At 51.7% G+C, this 23,660-nt stretch overlaps 2 long non-coding RNA genes and 1 pseudogene across 2 annotated transcripts; 1 reads left to right on the forward strand and 2 right to left on the reverse strand.

Moving 5' to 3' along the window:
* Nucleotides 1-464: 464 nt before the first annotated feature.
* On the reverse strand, nt 465-23,281 carry LOC127917950 (bifunctional apoptosis regulator-like; annotated as a pseudogene).
* On the forward strand, nt 21,411-21,939 carry LOC127917945 (uncharacterized). Its single transcript, XR_008098112.1, has 3 exons — nt 21,411-21,545; nt 21,632-21,792; nt 21,836-21,939. It is a non-coding gene; the product is annotated as an uncharacterized LOC127917945 (long non-coding RNA).
* Nucleotides 21,589-23,131, reverse strand: LOC127917944 (uncharacterized). Its single transcript, XR_008098111.1, has 3 exons — nt 22,932-23,131; nt 22,345-22,888; nt 21,589-22,123 (listed from the first exon to the last, which is right to left on the reverse strand). It is a non-coding gene; the product is annotated as an uncharacterized LOC127917944 (long non-coding RNA).
* Nucleotides 23,282-23,660: the final 379 nt, after the last annotated feature.

The following is a 23,660-nucleotide window of genomic DNA, read 5'->3' on the forward strand; positions in this document are numbered from 1 at the left end:
GACTCTGGTCAGAAGTAGTGCACTACCCCATAGGGACTCTGGTCAGAAGTAGTGCACTACCCCATAGGGACTCTGGTCAGAAGTAGTGCACTACCCCATAGGGACTCAGAAGTAGTGCACTACCCCATAGGGACTCTCAGAAGTAGTGCACTACCCCATAGGGACTCTGGTCAGAAGTAGTGCACTACCCCATAGGGACTCTGGTCAGAAGTAGTGCACTACCCCATAGGGACTCTGGTCAGAAGTAGTGCACTACCCCTAGGGACTCTGAAGTAGTGCACTACCCCTAGGGACTCTGGTCAGAAGTAGTGCACTACCCCTAGGGACTCTGAAGTAGTGCACTACCCCATAGGGACTCTGGTCAGAAGTAGTGCACTACCCCATAGGGACTCTGGTCAGAAGTAGTGCACTACCCCATAGGGACTTTCAGAAGTAGTGCACTACCCCATAGGGACTCTGGTCAGAAGTAGTGCACTACCCCATAGGGACTCAGAAGTAGTGCACTACCCCATAGGGACTCAGAAGTAGTGCACTACCCCATAGGGACCCAGAAGTAGTGCACTACCCCATAGGGACTCAGAAGTAGTGCCCTTCGTAGGGAGCCGGCCAGTCCTTCACGGCCCCCGTGTGTCCGGGTGCATTAGCTGCTGCACCACCAGGTCTATGTTGATGATGGGGTTGAAATACAGAGCCCAGTAGAACAGACAGTTACACACAAACTGAGGGACCACCGGCCAGAACAGGGCGAAGGCAAAACCCTGGGAGGACATCCTCCACAGGTGACCCCACATCTTCTGAGGGAGACTCCTGGAGGGGAGAGGGAGACTTCATTACATTAAACAACTAACTATGCAGAGATGGTGGAGAGAGAGGGAGGGATGAGGTAAGGGTGAGAGAGGGTGAGGGAGAGATGAGAGAGATGAGATGGGGGAGGTTGGGGGTGGGGGAGAGATGGGGGGTAGTGGGCGGACAGAGGGAGGAGAGGGGAGTGAGACAGGAGAGAGTAGTGAGGGATGAGATGGGGGGGAGGTGGGGGAGAGAGGGGTATGAGTGAGGGATGAGATGGGGGGAGGGGGTAGTGAGGGGGATGGGGGGGAGAGTGGGGAGAGAGAGAGGGATGAGGTAGGAGGGTGGAGAGAGAGGGAGGGATGAGGAAGGGGGAGAGAGAGGGTAGTGAGGGGATGAGATGGGGGGAGGGGGTAGTGGGGGAGAGAGAGGGAGGGATGAGGTAAGGGTGAGAGAGTGTGGTAGTGAGGATGAGATGGGGGGGGTAGTGGGGGGAGAGAGGGAGGTATGAGGTAAGGGGAGAGAGTGTGGTAGTGAGGATGAGATGAGGGGGTAGAGGGGTAGGGAGGGATGGTAAGGGGACGGAGATGGAGACAGTGAGACGGACAGAGAGACAGTTGGTGTGATGGGGACGGAGACAGTGAGACGGACAGAGAGACAGTTGGTGTGACGGAGATGGAGACAGTGAGACGGACAGAGAGACAGTTGGTGTGACGGGGACGGAGACAGTGAGACAGACAGAGAGACAGTTGGTGTGATGGGGACGGAGACAGTGAGACGGACAGAGAGACAGTTGGTGTGACGGGGATGGAGACAGTGAGACGGACAGAGAGACAGTTGGTGTGACGGAGACAGTGAGACGGACAGAGAGACAGTTGGTGTGACGGGGATGGAGACAGTGAGACAGACAGAGAGACAGTTGGTGTGACGGAGACAGTGAGACGGACAGAGAGACAGTTGGTGTGACGGGGACGGAGACAGAGAGACAGACAGAGAGACAGTTGGTGTGACAGAGACAGTGAGACGGACAGAGAGACAGTTGGTGTGACGGAGATGGAGACAGTGAGACAGACAGAGAGACAGTTGGTGTGACGGGACGGAGACAGTGAGACAGACAGAGAGACAGTTGGTGTGACGGGACGGAGACAGTGAGACAGACGGTACCTGATCTCAGCTCGGTTATAGAACCTCCACAGGACACAGCCCTCCAGCACAGACAGCAGCACGGCGTTGACGATGATGAACCGTGACGTCCAGTAGTGAACCGACAGCCAATCCCAGGCAAACTCAGCGATCAGCTGGTACGGAAGGAGGTACTTAACTAGGAACTCCGCCCACTGGCGCCAGCTGGGGTGCCCCTGGAGGGAGAGAGAGGGAGGGGTGGGGGAGAGTGAGAGGGGGTGGAGGGAGTGAGAGGGGGTGGAGGGAGAGAGAGAGGGGGGTGGGGGTGGGAGAGGGGGTGGGGGGAGAGAGAGGGGGTGGAGGGAGAGAGAGAGGGGTGGGTGGAGAGAGAGAGAGGGGTGGGTGGGTGGAGAGAGAAGAGAGAGGGGGTGGAGGGAGGGGAGAGAGGGGGTGGAGGGAGGGAGGAGGGGGTGGAGGGAGGAGAGGGGTGGGTGGAGAGAGAAGAGAGAGGGGGGTGGAGGGAGGGAGAGAGGGGGTGGAGAGGGGAGGGGGTGGAGGGGTGGAGGAGGGTGGAGGGAGGGAGAGAGAGGGGGTGGAGGGAGGGAGAGGGGTGGGTGGAGAGAGAAGAGAGAGGGGGTGGGAGGGAGAAGAGAGAGGGGGTGGAGGGAGGGGGAGAGAGGGGGTGGAGGGAGGGGAGAGAGGGGGTGGAGGGAGGGAGAGGGGGTGGAGGGAGAGAGAGGGGGTGGAGGGAGGGGAGAGAGAGGGGGTGGAGGGAGGGAGAGAGGGGGGTGGAGGGAGGGAGAGAGGGGGGGTGGAGGGAGGGAGATGGGGTGGGTGGAGAGAGAAGAGAGGGGTGGAGAGAGAAGAGAGAGGGGGTGGAGGGAGGGAGAGGGGTGGGTGGAGAGGGAGAGAGTGGAGGGAGGGAGAGAGAGGGGGTGGAGGGAGGGAGAGAGAGAGGGGGTGGAGGGGAGGGAGAGAGAGGGGGGTGGAGGGAGGGAGAGAGAGAGGGGGTGGAGGGAGGGAGAGAGAGGGGGGAGGGAGGAGAGAGAGTTGTCTATGACCAGACTACATTTACAGTAGTTTACGTCTCGTTGTCTATGACCAGACTACATCTACAGTAGTCTACGTCTAGTTGTCTATGACCAGACTACATCTACAGTAGTCTACGTCTAGTTGTCTATGACCAGACTACATCTACAGTAGTCTACGTCTAGTTGTCTATGACCAGACTACATCTACAGTAGTCTACATCTAGTTGTCTATGACCAGACTACATCTACAGTAGTCTACGTCTAGTTGTCTATGACCAGACTACATCTACAGTAGTCTACGTCTAGTTGTCTATGACCAGACATACTGACTACATCTACAGTAGTCTACGTCTAGTAGTCTATGACCAGACTACATCTACAGTAGTCTACGTCTAGTAGTCTATGACCAGACTACATCTACAGTAGTCTACGTCTAGTTGTCTATGACCAGACTACATCTACAGTAGTCTACGTCTAGTTGTCTATGACCAGACTACATCTACAGTAGTCTACGTCTAGTTGTCTATGACCAGACTACATCTACAGTAGTCTACATCTAGTTGTCTATGACCAGACTACATCTACAGTAGTCTACATCTAGTTGTCTATGACCAGACTACATCTACAGTAGTCTACGTCTAGTTGTCTATGACCAGACTACATCTACAGTAGTCTACGTCTAGTTGTCTATGACCAGACATACTGACCACATCTACAGTAGTCTACGTCTAGTAGTCTATGACCAGACTACATCTACAGTAGTCTACGTCTAGTAGTCTATGACCAGACTACATCTACAGTAGTCTACGTCTAGTTGTCTATGACCAGACTACATCTACAGTAGTCTACGTCTAGTTGTCTATGACCAGACTACATCTACAGTAGTCTACGTCTAGTTGTCTATGACCAGACTACATCTACAGTAGTCTACATCTAGTTGTCTATGACCAGACTACATCTACAGTAGTCTACATCTAGTTGTCTATGACCAGACTACATCTACAGTAGTCTACGTCTAGTTGTCTATGACCAGACTACATCTACAGTAGTCTACGTCTAGTTGTCTATGACCAGACTGACCACATCTACAGTAGTCTACGTCTAGTTGTCTATGACCAGACTACATCTACAGTAGTCTACGTCTAGTTGTCTATGACCAGACTACATCTACAGTAGTTTACGTCTAGTTGTCTATGACCAGACTACATCTACAGTAGTCTACATCTAGTTGTCTATGACCAGACTACATCTACAGTAGTCTACATCTAGTTGTCTATGACCAGACTACATCTACAGTAGTCTACGTCTAGTTGTCTATGACCAGACTACATCTACAGTAGTCTACAACTAGTTGTCTATGACCAGACTACATCTACAGTAGTCTACGTCTAGTAGTCTATGACCAGACTACATCTACAGTAGTCTACATCTAGTTGTCTATGACCAGACTACATCTACAGTATCTACGTGTCGTTGTCTATGACCAGACTACATCTACAGTAGTCTACGTCTAGTTAGTCTATGACCAGACTACATCTACAGTAGTCTGAGACGTCTAGTTGTCTATGACCAGACATACTGACTACATCTACAGTAGTCTACGTCTAGTTGTCGTCTATGTCTGGAGTCGTACCGACACGCCTACCTTTATTTATCAAATAAATACAATCAGACGTGACAGTTGAGCCGTCCAATGGTACCTGGTGGTTGAGGGGAGGCTGTCCTCCATTGGCTCGCTGGTGCGTGAGAGAGGCGGGACAGCAGGTGTGCAGGAAGGGGAGGAAGGTTTCGGAGTAGTCGAAGAGGTAGAGGTAGAGGATGGTGAGGCGAGGAGAACTCTTCAAAGCATAGAGCAGGAACAGAGATTTACCTGCATTCACAGCCTGGTGGGGGGTTGAGAGACGAGAGGGGTAGACAGGAGAGGGGGAGACAGAGGGAGGCAGGAGAGAGGTAGACAGGAGAGAGGTAGACAGGAGAGGGAGAGACAGGAGAGGGTAGACAGGAGAGGGGTAGACAGGAGAGGGGTAGACAGAGGGAGAGAGGAGAGGGGTAGACAGGAGAGGGGTAGACAGAGAGGGTAGACAGAGGGAGGCAGGAGAGGGGTAGACAGGAGAGGGTAGACAGGAGAGGGGTAGACAGGAGAGGGTAGACAGGAGAGGGGTAGACAGAGGGAGACAGGAGAGGGGGTAGACAGAGGGAGACAGGAGAGGGGTAGACAGGAGAGGGGAGACAGAGGAGGCAGGAGAGGGGTAGACAGGAGAGGGGGAGACAGAGGGAGGCAGGAGAGAGGTAGACAGGAGAGAGGTAGACAGGAGAGGGTAGACAGGAGAGAGGTAGACAGGAGAGGGGTAGACAGGAGAGGGGTAGACAGGAGAGGGGTAGACAGAGGGAGGCAGGAGAGGGGTAGACAGGAGAGGGGTAGACAGAGGGAGAGAGGAGAGGGGTAGACAGGGAGAGGGGTAGACAGGAGAGACGGAGGGTAGACAGGAGAGGGGTAGACAGAGGGAGACAGGCAGGGGACAGAGGGGTAGACAGGAGAGAGGGGTAGACAGGAGAGGGGTAGACAGGAGAGGGTAGACAGAGGAGACAGGAGAGGGTAGACAGAGGGATAGAGGAGAGGGGGTAGACAGGAGAGGGGGAGACAGAGGGAGGCAGGAGAGGGGTAGACAGGAGAGGGGTAGACAGAGGAAGGCAGGAGAGGGGTAGACAGAGGGAGAGAGAGAGAGGGTAGACAGGAGACGGGGGTAGACAGAGGGAGGCAGGAGAGGGGTAGACAGGAGAGGGGTAGACAGAGGGAGGCAGGAGAGGGGGAGACAGATGGAGAGAGGTAGACAGGAGAGGGGAGACGGAGGAGAGAGAGTAGACAGAGGAGAGAGGAGAGAGGGGGAGACAGAGGGAGAGAGAGGAGAGGAGTAGACAGAGGGAGAGAGGAAAGGGGTAGGAGGACAGAGAGAGAGGTAGACGGAGGGAGACAGGAGAGGGGTAGACGGAGGGAGACAGGAGAGGGGTAGACAGAGGGAGACAGGAGAGGGTAGACAGAGGGAGAGAGGAGAGGGGTAGACGGAGGGAGACAGGAGAGGGGTAGACGAGAGGGAGACAGGAGAGGGGTAGACAGAGGGAGACAGGAGAGGGGTAGACAGAGGGAGACAGGAGAGAGGTAGACAGAGGGAGACAGGAGAGAGGTAGACAGAGGGAGACAGGAGAGGGGTAGACAGAGGGAGACAGGAGAGGGGTAGACAGGGAGAGAGGTAGACAGGAGAGAGGTAGACAGGTAGACAGAGGGAGACAGGAGAGAGGTAGACAGGTAGACAGAGGGAGACAGGAGAGAGGTAGACGGTGGGAGACAGGAGAGAGGTAGACGGTGGGAGACAGGAGAGAGGTAGACAGAGGGAGACAGGAGAGGGGTAGACGGTGGGAGACAGGAGAGAGGTAGACAGGAGAGGGGTAGACAGAGGGAGACAGGAGAGGGGTAGACAGAGGGAGACAGGAGAGAGGTAGACAGAGGGAGACAGGAGAGAGGTAGACAGAGGGAGACAGGAGAGAGGTAGACAGAGGGAGACAGGAGAGAGGTAGACAGAGGGAGACAGGAGAGAGGTAGACAGAGGGAGACAGGAGAGAGGTAGACAGAGGGAGACAGGAGAGAGGTAGACAGAGGGAGACCGGAGAGAGGTAGACCGGAGAGAGGTAGACAGGAGAGAGGTAGACAGGAGAGAGGTAGACAGGACAGAGGGAGACAGGAGAGAGGTAGACAGGAGAGGGGTAGACAGGAGAGAGATAGACAGAGGGAGAGAGACAGTTCAAACCATCATTAAACCCTAAATGACTTATCAAATGATGCATACAGCATATCTTAACGGGCTTCAACTTCAACCAGAGCATATAAAGTATTTATTAAAGGGTGCGTCAATAGTAGAGGTCGAACGATTATGATTTCTCAACGCCGATACCGATTATTGGAGGACCGAAAAAGCCGATGCCGATTAATCGGACGATTCTTTTAACATTTATTTGTAATAATGACAATTACAACAATACTGAATGAACACTTATTTTAACTTAATATAATACATCAATAAAATCAATTTAGCCTCAAATAAATAATGAAACGTGTTCAATTTGGTTTAAATAATGCAAAAACACAGTGTTGGAGAATAAAATAAAAGTGCAATATGTGCCATGTAAGAAAGCGAACGTTTCAGTTCCTTGTTCAGAACATGAGAACATATGAAAGCTGGTGGCTCCTTTTGACACGAGTCTTCAATATTCCCAGTTCTTCAATATTCCCAGTTCTTCAATATTCCCAGTTCTTCAATATTCCCAGTTCTTCAATATTCCCAGGTAAGAAGTTTTAGGTTGTAGTTATTATAGGACTATTTCCCTCTATACCATTTGTATTTCATTAACCTTTGACTATTGGATGTTCTTATAGGCACTATAGTATTGCCAGTGTAACAGTATAGCTTCCGTCCCTCTCCTCGCTCCTCCCTGGGCTCGAACCAGCAACACAACGACAATTAGCGCGCGCTAACTAGCTAGCCATTTCACTTCGGTTACACCATCCTCATCTCGGGAGTTGATAGGCTTGAAGTCATAAACAGAGCAATGCTTGACGCACAACGAAGAGCTGCTGGCAAAACGCAAGAAAGTGCTGTTTAAATGAATGTTCAGGCGCCTGCTTCTGCCTAATAATAATAATAATAATAATAATAAATGCCATTTAGCAGACGCTTTTATCCAAAGCGACTTACAGTCATGTGTGCATACATTCTACGTATGGGTGGTCCCGGAATCGAACCCACTACCCTGGCGTTACAAGCGCCATGCTCTACCAACTGAGCTACAGAAGGACCACACAGCGCCTACCACCGCTCAGTCAGATAATATGCAACGCAGGACACGCTAGATAATATCTAGTAATATCATCAACCACGAGTGAATATGATTGTTTTTTATAAGATAAGTTTAATGCTAGCTAGCAACTTACCTTGGCTTACTGCATTTGCGTAACAGGCAGGTCGTTATTGCGTTGGACTAGTTAACTGTACGGTTGCAAGATTGGATGCCTCGAGCTGACAAGGTGAAAATCTGAACCCTGAGGTTCTGAGGTGGCTCGACCCAGGCAGTTTCTAAGTTAATATATAATAAGTGGTATTTCTGGGTTCTGAGGTGGGTTCTGTCACCTTGTACTCCCAGAGGTTCTGAGGTGGCTCGACCCAGGCAGTTTCTATATAATACGTAGTATTTCTGGGTTCACCTTGTATTCCCAGAGGTTCTGAGGTGGCTTGACCCCCAGTTCCTTGATCCTCTCCAGTTCAGCCATCATCGCTCTCCTGTGGGCCTGGTTGTCTATGTTATAGGGAGCTCTGGTCAGCTCCTCATCACCGAGCATCAACAATAACCTGAGAGATATATCATAAAGCCATTAAATAACCAGGACATAACTATAGTTCTCCATGTTACCTCATCACTACCTAACATCAACAATAACCTGAGAGATATATCATAAAGCCATTAAATAACCAGGTTCTCCATGTTAACTCATCACTTACCTAACATCAACAATAACCTGACCATGAAAGAAAGAGAGCGAGCGAGGAGACAGAGAGAGAGACACAGAGAGAGACACAGAGAGAGACACAGAGAGAGACAGAGAGAGACAGAGAGAGAGACAGAGAGAGAGACAGAGAGAGACAGGGAGAGAGACAGAGAGAGAGAGACAGAGAGAGCGAGACAGAGAGAGAGAGACAGAGAGAGCGAGACAGAGAGAGAGAGAGACAGAGAGAGACAGAGAGAGACACAGAGAGAGACACAGAGAGAGACACAGAGAGAGACACAGAGAGAGAGAGACAGAGAGGAGAGAGACAGAGAGAGACAGAGAGAGAGACAGAGGAAGGATTCTTTATAGACAGAGGTCCAAGCCCCAAGGCGTTCCAACCAGAACAGAACCGTACTACAAACATTCCTCACCGTCCATTAACGTTCTCCTGTAGGAAGGGTTCTTTATAGACAGAGGTCCAAGCCCCAAGGTGTTCCAACCAGAACAGAACCTCCTCCGGCGTCCATTTTGACACAGGCTTACTGACCAAGAGGTCATGGACTCCATCTCCACTGGACCAGTGGTACACCAGAAACATCACCTGGTAGGAGAGACACAGATAGGAGAGACGTGAGACAGGTAGGAGAGACACACAGATAGGAGAGACGTGAGACAGGTAGGAGAGACGTGAAAAAGGTAGGAGAGACACACAGATAGGAGAGACGTGAGACAGGTAGGAGAGACACAGATAGGAGAGACGTGAGACAGGCAGGAGGGACACACAGATAGGAGAGACGTGAGACGGGTATGAGAGACACACAGATAGGAGAGACGTGAGACAGGTAGGAGAGAGGAGAGACGGGTAGACAGAGAGAGAGGAGAGACAGGTAGGAGAGAGGAGAGACAGTAGGAGAGAGGAGAGACGGGTAGGAGAGAGGAGAGACGGGTAGGAGAGAGGTGAGACAGGTAGGAGAGAGAGGTGAGACAGGTAGGAGAGAGAGGTGAGACAGGTAGGGAGAGAGGAGACAGGTAGGAGAGACAGGAGAAAGGTAGGAGAGAGATGAAACAGGTAGGAGAGAGGAGACAGGTAGGAGAGAGGAGAGACGGGTAGGAGAGAGGAGAGACGGGTAGGAGAGAGGAGAGACGGGTAGGAGAGGAGAGACTGGTAGGAGAGAGGAGAGACTGGTAGGAGAGGAGAGACTGGTAGGAGAGAGGAGAGACGGGTAGGAGAGACAGGAGAGACGGGTAGGAGGAGAGGAGAGCGGGTAGGAGAGAGGAGAGACGGGTAGGAGAGAGGAGAGACGGGTAGGAGACAGGAGAGACGGGTAGGAGAGACGGGTAGGAGAGAGGAGAGACGGGTAGGAGAGAGGAGAGACGGGTAGAAGAGAGGAGAGACGGGTAGGAGAGAGGAGAGACGGGTAGGAGAGAGGAGAGACGGGTAGAAGAGAGGAGAGACGGGTAGGAGGGACAGGAGAGACGGGTAGGAGGGACAGGAGAGACAGGTAGGAGAGGAGAGACGGGAAGGAGAGAGGGAGAGGAGAGACAGGTAGGAGAGAGGAGACAGGTAGGGAGAGAGGAGACAGGTAGGAGAGAGGAGAGAAGGGTAGAGAGAGGAGAGACGGGTAGGAGAGAGGAGAGACGGGTAGGAGAGAGGAGAGACGGGTAGGAGAGAGGAGAGACGGGTAGGAGAGAGGAAAGACGGGTAGGAGGGACAGGAGAGACGCGTAGAAGAGAGGAGAGACGGGTAGGAGGGACAGGAGAGACGGGTAGGAGAGGAGAGGAGAGACAGGTAGGAGAGGAGAGACGGGTAGGAGAGGAGAGACGGGTAGGAGAGGAGAGACGGGTAGGAGAGAGGAGACAGGTAGGAGAGAGGAGACAGGTAGGAGAGAGGAGAGAAGGGTAGGAGAGAGGAGAGACGGGTAGGAGAGAGAGAGACGGGTAGGAGAGAGGAGACAGGTAGGAGAGAGGTGAGACAGGTAGGAGAGAGGAGACAGGTAGGAGAGAGGAGACAGGTAGGAGAGAGGAGAGACGGGTACGAGAGAGGAGAGACGGGTAGGAGGGACAGGAGAGACGGGTAGGAGAGAGGAGAGACGGGTAGGAGAGAGGAGAGACGGGTAGGAGAGAGGAGAGACGGGTAGGAGAGAGGAGAGACGGGTAGGAGAGAGAGGAGAGACGGGTAGGAGAGAGGAGAGACGGGTAGGAGAGAGGAGAGACGGGTAGGAGAGAGGAGAGACGGGTAGGAGAGAGGAGAGACGGGTAGGAGAGAGGAGAGACGGGTAGAAGAGAGGAGAGACGGGTAGGAGAGAGGAGAGACGGGTAGGAGAGAGGAGAGACGGGTAGGAGAGAGGAGAGACGGGTAGGAGGAACAGGAGAGACGGGTAGAAGAGAGGAGAGATGGGTAGGAGGGACAGGAGAGACGGGTAGGAGAGGAGAGGAGAGACGGGTAGGAGAGGAGAGACGGTTAGCAGAGAGGGAGAGGAGAGACGGGTAGGAGAGAGGAGACAGGTAGGAGAGAGGAGACAGGTAGGAGAGAGGAGAGAAGGGTAGGAGAGAGGAGAGACGGGTAGGAGAGAGGAGAGACGGGTAGGAGAGAGGAGAGACGGGTAGGAGAGAGGAGAGACGGGTAGGAGAGAGGAAAGACGGGTAGGAGGGACAGGAGAGACGCGTAGAAGAGAGGAGAGACGGGTAGGAGGGACAGGAGAGACGGGTAGGAGAGGAGAGGAGAGACAGGTAGGAGAGGAGAGACGGGTAGGAGAGGAGAGACGGGTAGGAGAGAGGGAGACAGGTAGGAGAGAGGAGACAGGTAGGAGAGAGGAGAGAAGGGTAGGAGAGAGGAGAGACGGGTAGGAGAGAGGAGAGACGGGTAGAAGAGAGGAGACAGGTAGGAGAGAGGAGAGACGGGTAGGAGAGAGGTGAGACAGGTAGGAGAGAGGAGACAGGTAGGAGAGAGGAGAGACGGGACGAGAGAGGAGAGACGGGTAGGAGGGACAGGAGAGACGGGTAGGAGAGAGGGAGAGACGGGTAGGAGAGAGGATTCAGACGGGTAGGAGAGAGGAGAGACGGGTAGGAGAGAGGAGAGACGGGTAGGAGAGAGGAGAGACGGGTAGGAGAGAGGAGAGACGGGTAGGAGAGAGGAGAGACGGGTAGGAGAGAGGAGAGAGGTCAGGAGAGAGGAGAGACGGGTAGGAGAGAGGTGAGACACAGACAGACGAAACAGAAAGTCAATTCCCACTAGTTTCGCACATACTAACATGAAGCATTCAGACTGTCATTCAAATAGACGGACGGACGGAGTAGGGTAAAACTAACCTGTCTCACGACGGTCTAAACCCAGACAGACAGACAGACAGACAGAGACAGAGAGACAGACAGACAGACAGACAGACAGCCACGCAGAAAGATATATACAGACGTTGCTCTCTTACTGCCACATGATCAGAACAAATAGACAAAACCACACACAGTGACCCTTCAACACACACACACACCCCCCCAACCCACCAAGACACACTTTGACCATTTCTGCAACAGAGAGAAAAGTCAGCTGACACACACACTACAATCATTCCTGTCTCCCCCCACACACTACAATCATTCCTGTCCCCCCCCACACACTACAATCATTCCTGCCCCCCCACACACTACAATCATTCCTGTCCCCCCACACACTACAATCATTCCTGCCCCCCACACTACAATCATTCCTGTCCCCCCCACACTACAATCATTCCTGTCCCCCCCACACTACAATCATTCCTGCCCCCCACACACTACAATCATTCCTGTCCCCCCCCACACACTACAATCATTCCTGTCCCCCCCCACACTACAATCATTCCTGTCCCCCCACACTACAATCATTCCTGTCCCCCACACACTACAATCATTCCTGTCTCACACACCCCCTACAATCATTCCTGTCCCCCCCCACACACTACAATCATTCCTGTCCCACACACACACTACAATCATTCCTGTCTCCCACACACTACAATCATTCCTGTCTCCCACACACTACAATCATTCCTGTCTCCCACACACTACAATCATTCCTGTCCCCCCCACACTACAATCATTCCTGCCCCCCACCCCCACACTCTACAATCATTCCTGACCCCCCACACACTACAATCATTCCTGTCCCCCCCCACACACTACAATCATTCCTGTCCCCCCCCACACACTACAATCATTCCTGTCCCCCCACACACTACAATCATTCCTGTCCCCCCCCCACACACTACAATCATTCCTGTCCCCCCACACACTACAATCATTCCTGTCCCCCCCCACACACTACAATCATTCCTGTCCCCCCTCACACACTACAATCATTCCTGTCTCCCACACACTACAATCATTCCTGTCCCCCCCCACACTACAATCATTCCTGTCCCCCCCCACACACTACAATCATTCCTGCCCCCCACACACTACAATCATTCCTGTCTCCCACACACTACAATCATTCCTGTCTCCCCCCACACACACTACAATCATTCCTGTCTCCCCCCACACACACTACAATCATTCCTGTCCCCCCACACTACAATCATTCCTATCCCCCCACACGCTACAATCATTCCTGTCCCCCCACACGCTACAATCATTCCTGTCCCCCCCACACACTACAATCATTCCTGTCCCCCTCACACACTACAATCATTCCTGTCTCCCACACACTACAATCATTCCTGTCTCCCCCCACACACACTACAATCATTCCTGTCTCCCCACACACTACAATCATTCCTGCCCCTCTCTCTCTCTGACCTCTCCCTATCAAACCCCCTCCCTCTCTCTGACCTCTCCCCAACAAACCCCTCCCTCTCTCTGACCTCTCCCCAACAAACCCCCCCCTCCCTCTCTCTGACCTCTCCCCATCAAACCCCCTCCCTCTCTCTGACCTCTCCCCAACAAACCCCTCCCTCTCTCTGACCTCTCCCCATCAAACCCCCTCCCTCTCTCTGACCTCTCCCCATCATCAAACCCCCTCCCCTCTCTCTGACCTCTCCCCATCAAACCCCCTCCCTCTCTCTGACCTCTCCCCATCAAACCCCTCCCTCTCTCTGACCTCTCCCCATCAAACCCCCTCCCTCTCTCTGACCTCTCCCCATCAAACCCCTCCCTCTCTCTGACCTCTCCCCATCAAACCCCCTCCCTCTCTCTCTCTGACCTCTCCCCAGGACCCCCTCGCTGATCTCTCCCCATCAAACCCCCTCCCCTCTCTCTCTGACCTCTCCCCAGGACCCCCTCGTTGACCTCTCCCCAGGACCCCTCGTTGACCTCTCCCCAGGATCCCCTCATCATCTCCCCAACCCCTCCCTCTCTCTGACCTCTCCCAAAACCCCTCCCTCTCCCTCTCTCTTACCGCGACACAGGTGAGTGCAGTGAGAACTCCAGAGAAGAACCCTCCTGCTCCTCTACCAGGACTGGTCTTGGGGATTCCTCTGGCTGCCTGATCACCATACCTACAGACAGGTTACACACAGACAGACACAGGTTACACACAGACAGACACAGGTTACACACAGACAGACAGGTTATACAGGCTACAGCCCGGTAGCAGACTGGTAACAGACCCGGTAGCAGACCGGTTACAGACTGGTAGCAGACTGGTAGCAGACCGGTTACAGACATGCTACAGACCGGTAGCAGACTGGTAACAGACCGGTTACAGACCGGTTACAGACATGCTACAGACCGGTAGCAGACTGGTAACAGACCGGTTACAGACCGGTTACAGACATGCTACAGACCGGTAGCAGACTGGTAACAGACCGGTTACAGACCGGTTACAGACCGGTTACAGACATGCTACAGACCGGTAGCAGACTGGTAACAGACCGGTTACAGACCGGTTACAGACATGCTACAGACCGGTAGCAGACTGGTAACAGACCGGTTACAGACCGGTTACAGACATGCTACAGACCGGTAGCAGACATGCTACAGACCGGTAGCAGACTGGTAACAGACCGGTTACAGACCGGTAGAAGACTGGTAGCAGACTGGTAACAGACCGGTTACAGACCGGTAGAAGACTGGTAGCAGACTGGTAACAGACCGGTAGCAGACTGGTAACAGACCGGTAGCAGACTGGTAACAGACCGGTAGCAGACTGGTAACAGACCGGTTACAGACCGGTAGCAGACTGGTAGCAGACCGGTGGCAGACTGGTAACAGACCGGTTACAGACTGGTAACAGACCGGTAACAGACATGCTACAGACCGGTAACAGACTGGTTACAGACCGGTTACAGACATGCTACAGACCGGTAACAGACTGGTAGCAGACCGGTAGCAGACTGGTAACAGACCGGTAACAGACCGGTTACAGACTGGTTACAGACCGGTAGCAGACTGGTAACAGACCGGTAACAGACCGGTTACAGACCGGTAGCAGACCGGTAACAGACCGGTAGCAGACCGGTAACAGACCGGTTACAGACCGGTTACAGACCGGTAGCAGACTGGTAACAGACCGGTAGCAGACTGGTAACAGACCGGTTACAGACTGGTAACAGACCGGTTACAGACTGGTAACAGACCGGTAACAGACTGGTTACAGACCGGTTACAGACATGCTACAGACCGGTAACAGACTGGTTACAGACCGGTTACAGACATGCTACAGACCGGTAGCAGACTGGTTACAGACCGGTAGCAGACTGGTTACAGACCGGTTACAGACATGCTACAGACCGGTAGCAGACTGGTTACAGACCGGTAGCAGACTGGTTACAGACTGGTAACAGCCCGGTTACAGACCGGTAGCAGACTGGTAACAGACCGGTAGCAGACTGGTTACAGACTGGTAACAGACCGGTTACAGACCGGTAACAGACGGGTTACAGCCCGGTAACAGCCCGGTTACAGACCGGTAGCAGACTGGTAACAGACCGGTAGCAGACTGGTAACAGACCGGTTACAGACTGGTAACAGACGGGTTACAGCCCGGTAGCAGACTGGTAACAGACGGGTTACAGCCCGGTAGCAGACTGGTAACAGACCGGTAACAGACTGGTAACAGACCGGTAGCAGACTGGTAACAGACCGGTAGCAGACTGGTAACAGACCGGTAGCAGACTGGTAACAGACCGGTTACAGACTGGTAACAGACGGGTTACAGACCGGTAACAGACTGGTTACAGACTGGTAACAGACCGGTTACAGACCGGTTACAGCCCGGTAACAGACGGGTTACAGCCCGGTAACAGACTGGTAACAGACCGGTAGCAGACATGCTACAGACCGGTAGCAGACTGGTAACAGACGGGTTACAGACCGGTAACAGACATGCTACAGACCGGTAGCAGACTGGTAACAGACCGGTAGCAGACTGGTAACAGACCGGTAACAGACATGCTACAGACCGGTAGCAGACTGGTAACAGACCGGTAGCAGACTGGTAACAGACCGGTAGCAGACTGGTAACAGACCGGTAGCAGACTGGTAACAGACCGGTAGCAGACTGGTAACAGACCGGTTACAGACTGGTAACAGACGGGTTACAGCCCGGTAACAGACTGGTAACAGACCGGTAACAGACCGGTAGCAGACTGGTAACAGACCGGTAACAGACCGGTTACAGACCGGTAACAGACCGGTAACAGACCGGTAACAGACCGGTAACAGACCGGTAACAGACCGGTAACAGACTGGTAACAGACCGGTAGCAGACTGGTAACAGACCGGTAGCAGACTGGTAACAGACCGGTAGCAGACTGGTAACAGACCGGTAACAGACTGGTAACAGACCGGTTACAGACCGGTAACAGACCGGTAACAGACCGGTAGCAGACTGGTAACAGACCGGTAGCAGACTGGTTACAGACCGGTAACAGACCGGTAGCAGACCGGTAGCAGACTGGTTACAGACCGGTAACAGACTGGTTACAGACCGGTAACAGACTGGTTACAGACCGGTAGCAGACTGGTTACAGACTGGTTACAGACCGGTAACAGACGGGTTACAGACCGGTAACAGACGGGTTACAGACCGGTAACAGACTGGTTACAGACCGGTAGCAGACTGGTAACAGACCGGTAACAGACTGGTAACAGACCGGTTACAGACCGGTAACAGACGGGTTACAGCCCGGTAACAGACCGGTAACAGACGGGTTACAGACCGGTAACAGACTGGTTACAGACCGGTAACAGACTGGTTACAGACCGGTAGCAGACTGGTAACAGACCGGTAACAGACTGGTAACAGACCGGTAGCAGACTGGTTACAGACTGGTAACAGTGGTAACAGACCGGTAGCAGACTGGTAACAGACCGGTAGCAGACTGGTTACAGACCGGTAGCAGACTGGTTACAGACCGGTAACAGACTGGTTACAGACCGGTAACAGACTGGTTACAGACCGGTAGCAGACTGGTTACAGACTGGTTACAGACCGGTAACAGACGGGTTACAGACCGGTAACAGACGGGTTACAGACCGGTAACAGACGGGTTACAGACCGGTAACAGACTGGTTACAGACCGGTAACAGACTGGTTACAGACCGGTAGCAGACTGGTAACAGACTGGTAACAGACCGGTAGCAGACTGGTTACAGACTGGTAACAGCCCGGTAACAGACCGGTAGCAGACTGGTTACAGACTGGTTACAGACCGGTAACAGACGGGTTACAGACCGGTAACAGACGGGTTACAGACCGGTAACAGACGGGTAACAGACCGGTAGCAGACTGGTAACAGACCGGTTACAGACTGGTAACAGACGGGTTACAGCCCGGTAACAGACTGGTAACAGACCGGTAGCAGACTGGTTACAGACTGGTAACAGCCCGGTTACAGACCGGTAACAGACTGGTAACAGACCGGTTACAGACCGGTAACAGACGGGTTACAGCCCGGTAACAGACTGGTAACAGACCGGTAGAAGACCGGTTTGGGGTGTCTACATGCTTCTGTAGATACAGTGCATTCAGAAAGTATTCAGACCCCTTCCCATTTTCCCACATTATGTTACAGCCTTATTCTAAAAAGGATTAAATAAAATATTTTCCTCATCAATCTACACACAATACCCCATAATGACATCACAATACCCCATAATGACATCACAATACCCCATAATGACATCACAATACCCCCATAATGACATCACAATACCCCATAATGACATCACAATACCCCATAATGACATCACAATACCCCATAATGACATCACAATACCCCATAATGACATCACAATACCCCATAATGACATCACAATACCCCATAATGACATCACAATACCCCATAATGACATCACAATACCCCATAATGACATCACAATACCCCATAATGACATCACAATACCCCATAATGACATCACAATACCCCATAATGACAAAGCTAAAATAGGTTTAGAAATGTTTGAAAAAAATTAAATAAACTGAAATACCTTATTTACATAAGTATTCAGACCCTTTGCTATGAGACTCAAAATTGAGCTCAGGTGCATCCTGTTTCCATTGATCATCCTCGACAGGTTTCTACAACTTGATTGGAGTCCACCTGTGGTAAATTCAATTGATTGGACATGATTTGTAAAGGCACACACCTGTCTATATAAGGTCCCACAGTTGACAGTGAATGTCAGAGCAAAAACCAAGTCATGAGGTCAAAGGAACTGTCAGTAGAGCTCAGAGGCAGGATTGCATCGAGGCACAGATTTCGGGAAGGGTACAAAAACATTTCTGCAGCATTGAAGGTCCCCAAGAACACAGTGGTCTCCATCATTCTTAAATGAAGGACGTTTGGAACCACCAAGACTCTTCCTGGAGCTGGCCGCCCGGCCAAACTGAGCAGTCGGGAGAAGGACCTTGGTCAAGGAGGTAACCAAGAACCTGATGGTCACTCTGACAGAGCTCCAGAGTTCCTCTGTGGAGATGGGAGAACCTTCCAGAAGGACAACTATCACTGCAGCACTCCACCAATCAGGCCTTTATGGTGGAGTGGCCAGACGGAAGCCACTCTTCAGTAAAAGGCCCATGACAGCCCGCTTGGAGTTTCCAAAAGGCACCTAAAGACTCTCAGACCTGATGAAACATGATTCTTTGGTCTGATGAAACGAACTCCTTGGCCTAAATGCCAAGCATCATGTCTGGAGGAAACCTGGGACCATCCCTACGGTGAAGCATGGTGTTGGCAGCATCATGCTGTTTTTCAGCGGCAGAGAGACTAGTCAGGATCAAGGCAAAGATGTACGGAGCAAAGTACAGAGAGAGATCCTTGATGAAATCCTGAGCGCTCTGGAGCAGGTTGTCAGACTGGGGAAAAGGTTCACCTTCCAAAGGGACAACGACCCTAAAGCACACAGCCAAGACAACGCAGGAGTGGCTTTTGGGCAAGTCTCTGAATGTCCTTGAGTGGCCCTGCCAGAGACCGGACTTGAACCTGATCTAGCATCTCTGGAGAGACCTGAAAATAGCTGTGCAGCGACGCTTCCCTTCCAACCTGACAGAGCTCGAGAGGATCTACAGAGAAGAATGGGAGAAACTCCCCAAATACAGGTGTGCCAATCATTCACATGAAGACTCGAGGCACCTTTGGTAGCGATTACAGCATCAACAAAGTACTGAGTAAAGGGTCTGAAAACGTACGTAAATGTGATAGTTTTTTAATAATAAATTAACGAGGGAAAATAAACAATTTCATCAATTTTAGATTAAGGCTGTGACCTAACAAAATGTGGAGTAAGTCAATAGGTCTGAATACTTTCCGAAGGCACTGTATGTATATATACAGTACCAGTCAAAAGACAGGACGTAACCCCTTGAATGATTAGGTTTCTTCATTTTTAAAAACTATTTTTCTACATTGTAGAATAACAGTGAAGACATCAAAACTATGAAATAACACGTATGGAATCATGTAGTAACCAAAAAAAAGTGTTAAATGGAAATATATTTTATATTTGAGATTCTTCAAAGTTGCCACCCCTTGCCCCGAAGACAGCCATGCACACTCTTGGCATTCTCTCAACCAGCCTCATGAGGTAGTCACCTGGAATGCATTTCAATTAACAGGTGTGCCTTGTTAAAAGTTCATTTGTGGAATTTCTTTCCTTCTTAATGCATTTTGAGCCAATCAGTTGTGTTGCGACACATTAGGGGAGTTATACAGACAAACCATCTCAATTGGGTTGAGGGTGATTATGGAGGCCAGGTCAAAATAGCCCTTACACAGCCTGGAGGTGTGTTGGGTCACTGTCCTGTTGAAAAACAAGTGATGTGCAAACCAGATGGGATGGCGTATCACTGCAGAATGCTGTGGAAGCCATGCTGGTTAAGTGTGTCTTGAATTCTAAATAAATCCCTGACAGTGTCACCAGCAAAGCACCACCACACCTCCTCCTCCATGCTTCACGGTGGGAACCACACATTCGGAGATCATCCGTTCACCTACTCTGCGTCTCACAAAGACACTTTGGTTGGAACCAAAAATCTCCAATTTGGACTCCAGACCAAAAGGACATCCACCGGTCTAATGTTCATTGCTCGTGTTTCTTGGCCCAAGCAAGTCTCTTCTTATTATTGGTGTCCTTTAGTAGTGGTTTCTTTGCAGCAATTCAACCATGAAGGCCTGATTCACGCAGTCTCCTCTGAACAGTTGATGTTGAGATGTGTCTGTTACCTGAACTATGAAGCATTTATTTAGACTGCAATCTGAGGTGCAGTTAATTGCTGTTTTCTGAGCCTGGTAACTCTAATGAACTTATCCTCTGCAGCAGAGGTAACTCTGTGTCTTCCTTTCCTGTGGCGGTCCTCATGAGACAGTTTCATCATAGTGCTTGATGGTTTTTGAGACTGCACTTGAAGAAACTTTCAAAGTTCTTGATATTTTCCGGGTTGACGGACCTTCATGTCTTAAAGTAATGATGAACTGTCATTTCTCTTTGATTATTTGAGCTGTTGTCGTCATAATATGGACTTGGTCTTTTACCACATAGCCCTATCTTCAGTATACCACCCCTACCATGTCACAACACAACTGATTGTCTCAAACGCATTAAGAAGGAAATAAATTCCACAAATTAACTTTTAACAAGGCACACCTGTTAATTGAAATGCCTTCCAGGTGACTACCTCATGAAGCTGGTTGAGAGAATGCCAAGAGTGTGCAAAGCTGTCAACAAGGCAAAGGGTGGCTGCTTTGAGTAATCTCAAATAGGCCAGCAGGCTCTGTGTGTTAGTACAGTACCTCTGATAGAGCCAGCAGGCTCTGAGTGTGTTAGTACAGTACCTCTGATAGAGCCAGTAGGCTCTGAGTGTGTTAGTACAGTACCTCTGATAGAGCCAGCAGGCTCTGAGTGTGTTAGTACAGTACCTCTGATAGAGCCAGCAGGCTCTGAGTGTGTTAGTACAGTACCTCTGATAGAGCCAGCAGGCTCTGAGTGTGTTAGTACAGTACCTCTGAAAGGCCAGCAGGCTCTGGGAGATCTTGGGGTTCCCCTGGATCTCTGCTCTCCTCCTACCCACCACCTCTGAGAACAACCGCTCTACTGCATCTCTGAAAGAGGGAGGAGGCAGGTAGAAAGTAGGGAGAGGGGTAGAGGAGGGAGAGAGGAGGAGATGAGAGAGGGGTAGAGGAGGGAGAGAGGAGGGGATGAGAGAGGGGTAGAGGATGGAGAGAGAAGGGGATGAGAGAGGGGTAGAGGATGGAGAGAGAAGGGGATGAGAGAGGAGTAGAGGATGGAGAGAGGAGGGGATGAGAGAGGAGTAGAGGATGGAGAGAGGAGGGGATGAGAGAGGAGTAGAGGATGGAGAGAGGAGGGGATGAGAGAGGGGTAGAGGAGGGAGAGAGGAGGGGATGAGAGAGGGGTAGAGGATGGAGAGAGGAGGGGATGAGAGAGGGGTAGAGGATGGAGAGAGGAGGGGAGAGAGGGTTAAAATCAGGTTAATGGGATGAAGAAGTCTATAAAATAAATTGTCCGTGTTTACATGGATGGATTTTTGGCCTTAGAGCTGGGTAAGACATGCCTCATTGGTTGAAGTTAAACATAAAGTAAAAAGCATCACATTGCAAGGTGGTGGGTGACACGCTGATACCCTGCCTGTAGCCCAGGTCTGCCCAACTCACTACTACTACTGATCTGCCTGTAGCCCAGGTCTGCCCAACTCACTACTACTACTGATCTTCCTGTAGCCCAGGTCTGCCCAACTCACTACTACTACTGATCTACCACGCTGATACCCTGCCTGTAGCCCAGGTCTGCCCAACTCACTACTACTACTGATCTTCCTGTAGCCCAGGTCTGCCCAACTCACTACTACTACTGATCTACCACGCTGATACCCTGCCTGTAGCCCAGGTCTGCCCAACTCACTACTACTACTGATCTTCCTGTAGCCCAGGTCTGCCCAACTCACTACTACTACTGATCTACCACGCTGATACCCTGCCTACCATTGACTGTAGCCCAGGTAAGTCCAACCCTCTTCCTGGAGATCTACTGTCCTGTGGGTTTTCAGTCCAACCCTCTTCCTGGAGATCTACTGTCCTGTACATTCAGTCCAACCCTCTTCCTGGAGATCTACTGTCCTGTACATTCAGGCCAACCCTCTTCCTGGAGATCTACTGTCCTGTAGGTTCAGGCCAACCCTCTTCCTGGAGATCTACTGTCCTGTACATTCAGTCCAACCCTCTTCCTGGAGATCTAGACCTCTTCCTGGAGATCTAGTGTCCTGTACATTCAGTCCAACCCTCTTCCTGAGATCTACTGTCCTGTGGGTTTTCAGTCCAACCCTCTTCCTGGAGATCTACTGTCCTGTACATTCAGTCCAACCTCTTCAGATCTACTGTCCTGTACATTCAGGCCAACCCTCTTCCTGGAGATCTACTGTCCTGTGGGATTCAGGCCAACCTCTTCCTGGAGATCTACTGTCCTGTACATTCAGGCCAACCCTCTTCCTGGAGATCTACTGTCCTGTACATTCAGGCCAACCCCTTCCTGGAGATCTACTGTCCTGTAGGTTCAGGCCAACCCTCTTCCTGGAGATCTACTGTCCTGTGGGTTTTCAGTCCAACCCTCTTCCTGGAGATCTACTATATAGAATTGCAATACATATGGTATCGGCACCTAAGTATGGTGATAATATGGTGATGTCTAGAGAGTAGTACCAGTACGTTAAGCTCATGCACCCTAGTACCTTACCTCAGCAGGATGTTGCACCTTACCTCAGCAGGATGTAGTACCTTACCTCAGCAGGATGTAGTACCTTACCTCAGCAGGATGTAGTACCTTACCTCAGCAGGATGTAGTACCTTACCTCAGCAGGATGTTGCACCTTACCTCAGCAGGATGTTGCACCTTACCTCAGCAGGATGTTGCACCTTACCTCAGCAGGATGTTGCACCTTACCTCAGCAGGATGTTGCACCTTACCTCAGCAGGATGTTGCACCTTACCTCAGCAGGATGTTACCTTACCTCAGCAGGATGTTGCACCTACCTCAGCAGGATGTTGCACCTTACCTCAGCAGGATGTTGCACCTTACCTCAGCAGGATGTTGCACCTTACCTCAGCAGGATGTTGCACCTTACCTCAGCAGGATGTTGCACCTTACCTCAGCAGGATGTTGCACCTTACCTCAGCAGGATGTTGCACCTTACCTCAGCAGGATGTTGCACCTTACCTCAGCAGGATGTTGCACCTTACCTCAGCAGGATGTTGACTTTCAGCAGGGGGAAGCCCTCCCACTTTTCCCTGCAGGGGGGGCATCAGTCTTCCTACGACTCCCACCAGAGAGCCAGGCAGTGGCGGCAGAAGCTGTGACCACAGTTCAACGTTGTCAGGGGTTGACCAGGACGTCAGCAACAGTGGCACCCAAACTGGTCTCAGCTGATGGAGGGGCTGGCAGAGGGCCGGGGGTACGGAGAGGGAGGGGGTCAGAGGTCACAGGAGGGGTTAGGGGGGGGAGGAGAGATCGGAGCAGGGTTGGGGGCGGGGGCACAGAGGAGGAGAGAGAACTCAGCGGCACCCCCTCCATCTGCTGGATCATCTGGGGTCTGGACCAGAGAGACACAAAGAATAAGTGAGAGGGGGACAGAGGAGAGAGAGAACTAAAAAGAGGGGACAGAGGAGAGAGAGAACTAAAGAGGGGGACAGAGGAGAGAGAGAACTAAAGAGGGGGACAGAGGAGAGAGAGAACCAAAGAGGGGGACAGAGGAGAGAGAGAAC

Source organism: Oncorhynchus keta, unplaced genomic scaffold, assembly GCF_023373465.1.
Source record: "Oncorhynchus keta strain PuntledgeMale-10-30-2019 unplaced genomic scaffold, Oket_V2 Un_contig_1249_pilon_pilon, whole genome shotgun sequence".
NCBI lineage: Eukaryota > Metazoa > Chordata > Actinopteri > Salmoniformes > Salmonidae > Oncorhynchus > Oncorhynchus keta.